This window comes from Balaenoptera borealis (assembly GCF_965194805.1).
Source record: "Balaenoptera borealis genome assembly, chromosome: 18".
In the NCBI taxonomy this organism is placed as follows: domain Eukaryota; kingdom Metazoa; phylum Chordata; class Mammalia; order Artiodactyla; family Balaenopteridae; genus Balaenoptera; species Balaenoptera borealis.
The window spans coordinates 31,936,344-31,948,430 of NC_138877.1; the positions used below are offsets into that span (position 1 = coordinate 31,936,344).

General features: G+C 36.2%; 2 long non-coding RNA genes across 2 annotated transcripts in view; both read left to right on the plus strand.

Moving 5' to 3' along the window:
• Positions 1 to 12,087, plus strand: part of LOC309615737 — a 712,050-nt gene that overhangs the window by 244,869 nt on the left and 455,094 nt on the right. The gene's annotated exons all lie outside the window — the stretch shown is intronic.
• LOC309615764 overlaps positions 1 to 12,087 on the plus strand; it is a 254,050-nt gene that overhangs the window by 2,915 nt on the left and 239,048 nt on the right. The gene's annotated exons all lie outside the window — the stretch shown is intronic.

Here is a 12,087-nt window from a genome sequence, read left to right on the forward strand (position 1 = left end):
GAATCAGAATCACAACCTCCCTAAATGTTCAGATCAAAATTTGCCAGAGGCAGGAAAAATCACAGTAATGTGCCACCATACCTGAAAAGAATTTACATGACTCATAAAATCTGTAAGTAGTACATATAGTAGTATGTGCATATAGAATCATATATATATATATAATAGTGAAATGCAGAGCAAGTCTCTTTTACATACATGACAAGTGTAAATACTGATTTAATCATATTTAGTAATCTCATGATTGAAGTGTAACCTCTTTTGGAAGAGAGAATGAAAGGAAGGAATATACACTTTCAGAAGAAAACCCAGGCATTGAATTTGCCTTTATTTTCTATAAGACAAAGCTGAAGAGCTAATGGAATTATTTATACCCTAAAAAATTTTAAATACAAATACCAAGACTAAATTGACCCAGAAAGACTCAGCTCATAAATGGATCACCACAACATCAGATATATTCTGTCAACTCTTGATATGGATTTATTAAAATAAGCCATCAAGGAGATGAGTATTAGGTAAGCTGAGAATTCTGAGAAGCCAGCTTAGATTTGAAATGAAAAAGTCCTGACAACGTGACATATTAAGCTATTTCATCCAAGCTGTTACTAAAAGTAAAAATGAGTTTGCTCTTCCTTTGTCTCTTTCTTACAATAAACTTATTTAGTGTCTTTCCTGTGTAAAACACTGTGCTGGGAAATGATTATGAAATTTCTTCCCTCTTCGAGTTTACAGTATAATAAATGATGTCAAAAAGTTAACAAGAAGGGGCTTCCCTGGTGGCACAGTGGTTAGGAGTCCACCTGCCAATGCAGGGGACACGGGTTCGAGCCCTGGTCTGGGAGGATCCCACATGCCGCGGAGCAACTGGGCCCGTGAGCCACAACTACTGAGCCTGCGCGTCTGGAGCCTGTGCTCCGCAACAAGAGAGGCCGCGATAGTGAGAGGCCTGCGCACCGCGATGAGGAGTGGCCTCCGCTCGCCGCAACTAGAGAAAGCCCTCGCACAGAAACGAAGACCCAACACAGCCAAAAAATAAATTTATAAAAAAAAAAAGTTAACAAGAAATTAAAACACAATGTGATACATGTTATAATAAACACAGTACAGATATTAGGGGTCATGGATAGATACTCAAGGTAACATGTAAGATCTAATCTGAAAGATGAGTAGGTGTTAAACAAGTGATAAGTATGTTTATTTTAGTCTTTTAGTTAGAAGGAAGATAATGTGTAGTGGGGTTAGAGAGAGTTTTTAACTAAACAAGTTCTTAATAAAAAGAGACATATAGAAGTGGGCCAATCTAGAAGATAAGGATGCCAAATCCATAATAGGAAGTTTAAACATTTTCTTAAAAGCAATGAGGAGTCACTGACGTTTTTAAGCAGTGGAGTTAACATGGTGAGATTTTGTTGTTGTTGAAGATAATTCCTTATGCTGTGAAGAAAAAGATTGGAAGATTGAGAAACAAAATTATTTACTTATTAATAATAATAAAATAGGAGAGAGAAAAACAATATTTGTCTTTGGAAATGGACAGCAGAGAATAAGGAAAAATAATGGATTAGTTATACTTTGGAGGTATACTTGAAAGGAGTGTGTGACAAATTGGATGCAGGGTATGAAAGTGGGACAATTCAAGAGTGATATCCTGACATCCTGGTTTATTGTCTGAGAAACTTTATAAATATAAAATAGCCCTTTTGAGTTAATGTTGGTAAATATGAACATACATTGAAGATATCTAAATCTGCTGAATATTAGAATTTTATATCAGTTACATTCAGAATGTTCTTCACAAATGTTCAATTATAGAAATAACAGATATTTTTATTTAACATCTAACAAAAATTGGTTATAAAATGAACACACACAAACACAAACCCACATGAACACACAAACACAAAAAGTCCCCTCTAAAAGGACAATAGGAAATTGTGCTTCTCAATTGCTGTGCAAGAAACAATTTTTTTCTCTCCAAACAAATTTCATAATCAACTAAACTGTCCATATAAGAAAGCTTACATTGGTAAATATAATCAGAATTTTATTTTGACTTTGAATTCACTTTTGGATTTTTTTTAAGATTCTTCTTAGAATAAATAAATAGAAGATTTATCCTTAGTAAAAATTCAATATCAGTTACCTCTCTTCTTTTCAATAGTGTTTATTTTTCAGAGCAGTTTTTGGATTTTCTACATTGATCATATGTCATTTGAGAACAAAGACAGTTTTATTTCTTCCTTCCTAATCAGTTTAGCTTTTATTACTTATTCTTGTCTTATTGCATTACCTGGGACTTCAAGCATGATGTTAAAAAGCAGCAGTGAGAGAAGGCTTCCTTGCCTTGTACCTGGTGTTAATGACTTCAAGGTTTTCACTATTAAGTATAATATTAGCTGTAGGTTTCTGGTCAATATTCTTTATCAAGTTGAAAAAGTTTCCATCTCTTCCTAGTTTACTGAGAGTTTTTATAATAAATGGAATTTGGACTTTGTCAAATGCTTTTTCTACCTCTATTTATATGATCATATTAATTGTTCTTCTTTAGAATCTTTTTTTTTTAACATCTTTATTGGAGTATAATTGCTTTACAATGGTGTGTTAGTTTCTGCTTTATAACAAAGTGAATCAGCTATACATGTACATATATCACCATATCTCTTCCCTCTTGCATCTCCCTCCCACCCTCCCTATCCCACCCCTCTAAGTGATCACAAAGCACTGAGCAGATCTCCCTGTGCTATGCAGCTGCTTCCCACTAGCTATCTATTTTACATTTGGTAGTATATATAAGTCCATGCCACTCTCTCTCTTTGTCCCAGCTTACCCTTCCCTCTCCCTGTGTCCTCAAGTCCATTCTCTAGTAGGTCTGTGTCTTTATTCCTTTCCTTCCCCTAGGTTCTTCATAACCATTTTTTCTTTTTTTTAGATATGTGTTAGCATATGGTATTTGTTTTTCTCTTTCTGACTTACTTCACTCTGTATGACAGACTCTAGGTCCATCCACTTCACTACAAATAACTCAATTTCGTTTCTTTTTATGGCTGAGTAATATCCCATTGTATATATGTACCACATCTTCTTTATCCATTCATCTGTCGTTGGACACTTAGGTTGATTCCATGTCCTGGCTATTGTAAATAGAGCTGCAATGAACATTGTGGTACATGACTCTTTTTGAACTATGGTTTTCTCAGGGTATATGCCCAGTAGTGGGATTGCTGGGTTGTATGGTAGAATCTTGATGTGATAGAGTACATTAAATTATTTTCGAATGTTCAACCAACCTTGCATACCTGAGATAAATCCCACTTGGTCATGGTGTATAATTCCTTTTATGCATTATTGGATAAATTTTCTATTTTGTTGAGGATTTTTATGTCTATATTTATGATAGACATTTGTCTATAGTTTTCTTTTCTTGTAATGTCTTAGTCTGGTTATCATATTAGGGCAGTACTGGTCTCATAGATTAAGTTAGGAAGTATTCTCTCTGCATTTATCTTCTGAAGGAGATTGTAAAGAATTTGTATAATTTCTTCTGTAATACATGATAGAATTCACCAGTGAACTCATCTGAGCCTGGTGCATTCTGTTTTGAATATTTATTAATTGTTGATTCAGTTTCTTTAATACACATATATGCCTCATCATATCATCTATTTCTTCTGCGAGTTTTGGAAGATTATGTCTTTTGAGGAATTAGCCCATTGCATCTAGGTTATCAAACTTGTGGACATAGAGTTGCACATAGTATTCCTTTACTATCCTTTGAAGTCCATGGGATCTATAGTGATAGCCACTGTTTGATTTCTGACATTGTAATTTGTGTGATCTCTCTTTTAGTTTTAGCTAACCTGGTAGAGGTTGATCTTTTTGGCTTGGTTGATTTTCTCTGTATATTTCCTATTTTCAATGACATCAATATATGTTCTAATTTTTATTATTTCTTTTTTTTTTCTCCTTACTTGGAATTCAATTTGCTTTTCTTTTTTTAGTTTCCTAAGGTGGAAGCTTAGATGATTGATTTGGCAATTCCAGGACTTTTGTAGCTTCATATAAATTTTAGGATTATTTGTTCTAGTTCTAGTTCATGGTTATTTTGATAGGGATTGCATTACAGCTATAGATTGCTTTGGGTAGTATGGACATCTTAATAACATTCATTATTCTAATCCAAGAATATGGAATATGTTTCTATTTATTTGTATCATCTTCAATTTTCTTTATCACTGTTTTATAGTTTTCAGAGTATAGGTCTTCCACTTTCTTGGTTAAGTTTATTCTTATGTATTTCATTCTTCTTGATGAAATTTTAAATGGGATTTTTTTTTTTTTTTTTGCTTTCTCTTTCTGATAGTTCATTATTGCAGTATAGAAAAACAAAATATTCTATATATTAATCTTGTATCTTGCAAATTTACTGAATTCATTTATTAGTTCTAATAGCTTTTTGGTGGAGACTTTTGGATTTTCTCTATAGGGTATCACGTCTTTTGCAAATAGCAACTGTTTTACTTCTTCACTTCAATTTGGATGCCTTTTATTTCTTTTTCTTCTCTGATGGCTGTGGCAAGGTCTTCCAACACTATGTCAAATAGAAGTGGTGAGAGTGGGGATCCTAGTCTTGTTCCTGATTTTAAGGAAAGGCTTTCAAATTTTCACGGTTCAGTGTGATGTTTTCTGTGGGTTTGTCATAAATAGTCTTAATTATATTGAGATATGTTCCCTCTATACCCACTTTGATTAGAGTTTTATCATAAATAGATGTTGAATTTTGTCAAATTCAAATCATAGATGCTTTTTCTGCATCTATGGAGATGATCATGTAATTTTTATCTTCCCTTGTTAATGTAATGTATCACAGTGATTGATTTGTGAATATGGAACCACAATTTTATCCCTGGAATAAATCCCACTCAATTAGGATGTGTGATACTTTTTGATATGTTATTGGATTTGGTTTGCTAATATTTTGCTGAAGTTTTTTGCATCAATATTCATTAAAGATATGGGTAGGTGATTTTTTTTTTTTTTTTTGTACTGTCTTTTCTGATTTTGGTTTCAGGGTAAAGGTGGCCTAGTAGATGAATTTGGGAATGTTCCATCCTCTTCAATTTTTTGGAATAGTTTGAGAAAAATAGATATTAGCTCTTCTTTATATGTTTGGAAGAATTCCCTTGTGAAATCATCCAGCCTTGAATTTCTGTTTCCTGGGAGATTATGTATTACGAATTTAATTTCACTACTAGTGATTTGTCTGTTTCTTCCTGATTCAGTCTTGTGAGGTTGTATGTTTCTAGAATTTGTCCATTTCTTTTTGGTTGTCTAATGTTTTGGCATATAAATGTTCACAGTATTCTCTTATGATTTTTTTTTTTATATCTCTGTGGTATCAGTTGTTATTCTCCTCTTTCATTTTTTATTTTGTTTATTTGGGTCCTCTCTCTTGTCTTCTTGATAAGCCTGGCTAAAGGTTTTCAATTTGGTTTATCTTTTCAAAAAAAAAAAATCTCTCGGTTTCACTGATCTTTCTCTTGTTTTTTTGTTTTTTTGGGTTTTGTGGGGTTTTTTGTCTCTATTTTATTTCCTCTCTGATCTTTATTAGTTCCTTCCATCTTCTGACTTTGGGCTTTGTTCTTCATTGTCTAATTCCTTTAGATGGTACATTAGGTTGTTTATTGAGATTTTTCTTATTTCTTGATGAAGGCCTATATCACTATAAACTTAATCTGCTTTTGCTGTGTCCCATAGAGTTTGGAAAATACTTTTTCCATTTTAATTTGTCTTGAGTTATTTTCTTATTTCCTCTTTGGTTTTTTTCACTGAGTGTTTTATTTATTTATTTATTTTTTAGTAGATGTTGTTTAATTACCATATGTTTATGCTTTTCCCATTTTTCTTTCCGCAGTTGATTTCTAGTTTATTCCACTGTGATCAAAAATACTGCTTCATATAATTTCTTTCCTCTTAAATTTGTTGAGACTTGTTTTGTGGTCAATAATGTGATCTATCCTGAAGAACATTTCATGTGCACTTGAAAAAAAATTTGTATTCTGTTTTACAGTGGGATATCCTGTAAAATTTTTTTTTCCCCCCCTGGTTTATTGTGTCATTTACAACCACAGCTGCCTTATTGATTTTTCTTTCTGGATGATCTTTCCATTAATGAAAGTGGGATGGTAAAGTCTCCTACTATTATTGTATTATTGTCAATTTCTCCCTTTATATCTATTAATATTTGCTTTATATATTTAGGTGCTCCTGTATTGGGTGCATATATGCTATTGAGTGTAATATTCTCTTCCTGTACTGACCCCTTTATCATTATGTAATACACTTCTTTTTCTTTTGCTATAGACTTTGTTTTAAAGTCTATTTTGTCCAATATGAGTATTGCTATCCCCATTTTCTTGTCATTTCCCTTTGCATGAACTCTTTTTTCCATCCCCTCTCTTTTACTCTGTGTATGTCTTTAGCTCTGAGATGAGTCTCTTATAAGCAGCATACAGATAGGTCTTGTTTTTTATCCAATCAGCCACCCTATGGCTTTGATTGGAGCATGTAGTCCATTGACATTTAAAGTAACTATTGATAGGTATATACTTATTACCATTTTATTACTTTTTTGTTTGTTTTTGTAGTTCTCTCTCTGTTCATTTCTCCTTTTTGTTTATTCCCTTGTGGTTTGATGGTTTTGTTTAGAGTGTGCTTGTGTTCCTTTCTTTCTAGTTTTTGTGTTTCTGTTGTAGATATTTGATTTGTGATTACCATGGAGTTCACATATGTTGACATAAAACTATATTTACTTCTTTTAAACTGGTAGTCATTTAAGTTCAAACACATACTAAAAGCTCTACAATTTTTTACTCCCCTCCCACACATTTCTTGTTTTGATGTTCTATTTTATATCATTACTTTTATCCCTTATCTGTTTATTTTAGTTATAGTTGCTTTTCAGATTTTGTCTTTTAATTTTTATACTAGCTTATTTAAATGGTTGATCCTCAGCCCTTACTAAATATTTTCCTTTCCTACTGGAATTTTTCCTTTCCTGCAGATTCTTACTTCTTGTTATAGCCTTTTCTTTTCCACTTAAAGAAGACCCTTTAATATTTCTTTTATGGTAGAGTAGGTATTGATGAACTCTTTTAGTTTTTGCTCGTCTGAGAAGTTCTTTATCTCTCCTTGAACTCTACATGATAATCTTGCTGGGTAGAGTATTCTAGGTTGAAGGATTTTCCCTGTCAGCACTTTGAATATGTTATGCCATTCCCTTCTTGCCTGTAACGTTTCTGCAGAAAAATCAGGTGATAGCCTTACAGTAATTCCCTTGTACATGACTATTTTTCTCTTGCTGCCTTTAGAAGTCTTTCTTTGTCTTTAAATTTTGTCATTTTAATTATTATGTGTCTTGGTGTGGATCTGTTTGGGTTAATCTTGTTTGGGACCCTCTTTGCTTCCTGTACCTAGATAGCTGTTTCCTTCTTCAAATATGGGCAATTTTCAGCCATAATTTCATAAAAATGCGTTTTTGACCCTCTTGTCTCTCTTCTTCTGGGACCTCTATAATGAGAATATTGGTACATTTCATGTTATCCTCCAGATCTCTTAAACTGTTCTCATTCTTTAAATTTGTTTTTCGTTTTGCTGTTCTTATTGGGTGACTTCCATTATTCTATTTTCCAGATTGCTTATGCATTATGTATCACTTAGTCTGCTATTCATTCTTTCTGGCTTATTTTTTAATGCAGTTATCTTATTATTCATTTCTGACTGGTCCTTTTTAAAATTCTGTGTTTAGTCTTTTTCCTAATTCAGTTAGCATTGTTATTACTAATGTTTTGAATTCTTTATCTAGTAAATTGTTTATTTCTGTTTCATTATTTTTAGGGATTTTCTATTGCTCTATCAATTGAGACCACTTTCTCTGTCCTTTCATTTTGCTTAACTTTCTCTGTCCCTATGAATTTAGTTGAAACATTTATTATTGTAACCTTGAAGAGTTTTTCTCATCTGGGAGTTTCCCTATACAGTCTGCAAGTGCCTAGTGCCTTTGGTGGGAGAGCTGAATTTGGTGTAAACAGAACTCAAATCTTTCCTCAGGGTGTGCTGGCAGCTGTCACCTTGTTATGAGGTGGGGCTGGTGATGTAGGGGTAAGGCAGGAGCCAGTTATGAAGTGGAGCTTTCCCTCTGCTAAGTGGCCATCACTGCCCTACTAGACGTGGTTGGATCCCAAGTTGATGGAGCAGAAGCCCTGAGAGTTGGATCCAAGCTGGCTCTGTTCCCTTTAAGTCTTTGTTCTAAATTCTCCCAACACAGGTATCCTCATCCCAGAGAGGAACAGCGCTGGACAAAAGGAGTTTGTGTTGTGTCAGCAGCCTGGCCATAGACAAATATCCAGTCTGCCTCTGATGCACTGCCTATGTGACCACCAACAATGGTAGCTTCTCTGCATCTGAGTCTCCTTTGTCCCTCACAGCTGATCACTCTTCCCTGCCTCCCCCACACACTCCCTGTTGTGGAGCCACATGGCAGGTCAGGCAGTGCTCATGTGGGCTCTAGGCATGCATGGGACAGGGCCTGTGGCAGTCAGGGCACTGTCAGAAATTGGGACTGCCCATGAAGTGTTGTCAATGCAAGCATCAGCTATGATTGATGTTGCCATGCTCAGATGTGGCCCCAGGTCCAAGTCACCTCTGAGTCCCATGGCTGAGCTTTCTCCCAGTTGTGGCAGCCATTGCTCCAGTGGGGATCTGTGAGGTGAAGTAAGTAGGGATGGAGCATTTGCCTGGCCCAGGCTGGGGCATGCACAGAGACAATTGTGGGAAACCTTAGACTGTAGCACCTCAATCCGCCCTCTCTGTCCTGGCATGGGAGCTAGCCAGTGCTTGTGTGCTGCTCAGAAGTGGAGTCCAGGCTTCCCACAGCTCTCCTATTAGTCCCAGTGGCCTCCCAAGCAGCCAAGATGCCTCGTCCTCCCTATGTCAGACCCCAGAATTGGAGTGCCCAATATATAGTTCAAATTACTCACACATCAGGGCAGATCTCTGCCAATGTATTCTCCCTTTTACTCTGAGTATCCTCCCAGGGGCACTGGTCCCAATTGGAATGCTTTTTTTCCCCTTCTTATCCAATTTTTTGTGGATCTTTCTTACAGCCTTGGTTATATATGAGTTTTTCTGCCAGTTTCCAGTCAGTTTTCAGTGAGAAATTTTCCACAAGTAGATGTATTTCTGAAGCGATTGTGGGATAGGTGAGTTCCATATCTTCTTACTCCACCAGCTTGACTGATAACCCCCTGTTATGGGAAACTCAACCAAACTAGTTGTCTCTCAGTACAAATTTGACTGTTTGCTCTACTTCAAAAAGGAGATTTTACATACATCTTAATCTTGCACGATTCATCTATATTTTTCACAAATTTTTTACTATCCCTATTTATTATTGCTAAGATAGCAAACTCATAATCAAAGCAAACGTATAATCAACTATGAAACTTTGACAAAATTGTTGCACAAATTCTGGAGCCAACTTTTTACCTTTGTCTCATAGTAGGAAGAAAAATTGTATGTATTTGTGTTAAATTTTTTCCAGGTTTATTGAGATATAATTGACATGTAATATGTACATTTTAGGTATATAATGTGTTGATTTGAAAAACATGTGTTGTGAAATGATTACTAGAGCAGGGTTTGTTAACACCTTTACCTCACATGATTATCACTTCTATTTTATGGGGAGAATATTTGATATCTACTTTCTTAGCCACTTTCAAGTATATAATACAGAAATTTGAGATCTACTCTCTTAACAACTTTTCAAGTACATAACACATTTCAAATATAATAATACAAGTATATATAATGTAATTTTAAGTTAACTCTAATCTTGAGATTCATTCATTCCCCAGAACTTATTCATCTTATAGCTGGAAGTTTGTACCCTTTGACTACAGTCTCCTCATTTTTTCAATTCCCCAGTCCCTGGCTAACCCATTTCTACTCTTTGTTTCTATGAGTTTGGTTTTTTCAGAAAAGATTTCACATATAAGCAATATCATGCAGTAATTATCTTTCCCTGTCTGATTTATTTAGTACAAATAAATACATTTCATTTAGTATAATGCTTTTAAGTTCTATCCATGTTGCAAAAAGCAAGATTTCCTTCTTTCCCATGGCTGAATAATATTCCATTGTGTGTGTGTGTGTGTGTGTGTGTGCATGTGTGTGTTTGAATGTATCTCACATCTTCTTTATCCATTCATCCATAGATGTACAGTTAGGTTCTTTCCATATTTCTTAGCTATTGTAAATAATGTTGCAATGAACATAGAGTTTCAGAAATCTCTTCAAGATCCTGATTTAATGTCCTTTGGATACACCAGAAGTGATATTGCTGGATAATATAGTTGTTCAACTTTTAATTTTTTTGAGAACCTACATTCTATTTTCCATAGTAGCTGCACCAATGTATATTTCTACCAACAGTGCTCAGAGTTCCCTTTCCTCCACATCTTTGCCAATACTTTTTATCTCTTGTCTTTTCAATAATAGCCATATTAACATGTTTGAAGGCTGTCTCTTTGTGGTTTTGATTTGTATTTCCCTAATAATTTGTGAGCATCTTTTCGTGTACTTTTTGGCCATTTGGATCTCTTCTTTGGAAAAATGCCTATTCAGTTTATCTGTCCATTTTTAAATTGGATTATTTTTGAATTAATTTTTATTGGAGTAGGACCTGTGTGGCAGGGAAAGGCAGCCTGGCCTGAGGGGGCCTCTGAGTGCCTCGGAGTGCAGAGATCCAGAGTTCAGAGTAAACAAAAGATGTTGCGGCCATCAAGCCAGCAACCACTACAGCCACCCCGACTGTGCACACTGAGGTGATTCAGGATGGGAAAAAAACAGAATATTGACACTAGATAGTTAAGGCTTCCCTACTGTGCCTCAGAGACCATCAAGTTCAAAGTCCTCATTATGCATATGATGAAGCTAAGGCCCAGGGAGGGGAGTGACTTTCCCAATTCCACCCAGGTGATTTGTGCCAGTGCCCAGACAAGACGCCAAGTCACTTGGGGTTGAACCCACCCCAAATCACTGGGTACAGGAACTCAAGAGACTCGTGCCAAGTCGACCTGCCCTGTAATGCAGACTGGTGGCATGAGAACCCCAGACTCCTGACTCATTTTTCCATGCCACTTCCTTTCAATACCAGCATCTAACTCAGGGCACTGGGATGCTCTGTGCTGCAGGGACCCTGTCTCAAGGAGATGCCAATGTGCCCCTGTGCTCTCTCCAAGCTCCCTTCCCAGTCCCTGTCACCTGGCTTTCCTCCTCTCCCAGCTGCCCTTCTTCTCTCCTCTGATACTTACCTTTTAGAGATTTCTTGCCTAGAATCTTCTGCCGCATTTTCCTCCCACTTGTGTCTCTAAAGATCATTCCTCAAAACCACCCATTCCCCGAGTCATGACAACTCCATCCCCCTCTAAGTCCCAGCCATGTTTCCTGTTCCTCATGCAGACTCTGTGGTGTCAGACCGTCAGCCCCCACACCCATCCTCATGTGGAATACGTGGAATGTGGGCGGGGCTGTTGGTCTTCTGCTCAGTGTGTCTGACTACCTGAAAGTATCTCATGAGAGACTCATTTGTTTGGCTTGAAGGCAAATGCCCCCAGGAGTAGTCACACATGAAGTCATTGACAGTGCTGGTGTCTTGAAGAATAGGAATGACTTTTTCAGTGAAAATGAGAGGGAAGGTAAGTTTCAGCAGGAGCTCAGATCCTCAATGAGAAAGGGAGGCATGGTATTGGGGGTATCTGTAGCAAGCACAGATTGTCTGGGGGGTGTTGGCAAACCTTTTCTGTAAAGGGCTGAATAGTAAATAGTCCATAGACTTTTACTTTTAAGTCTATTTGTAATAGTCTTTAGGGACCACATGGTCTCTGTCACAACTACTCAATTCTGTTGTAGTGCAAAAGCAGCCATAGGCTGAGTTATAGGCTGAGTTGTGTCCCCCTAGATCTATATGTTGAAGGTCTAATGCCCAGTATCTCAGAACGTGTATGTATTTGGAGATGGGGTCTT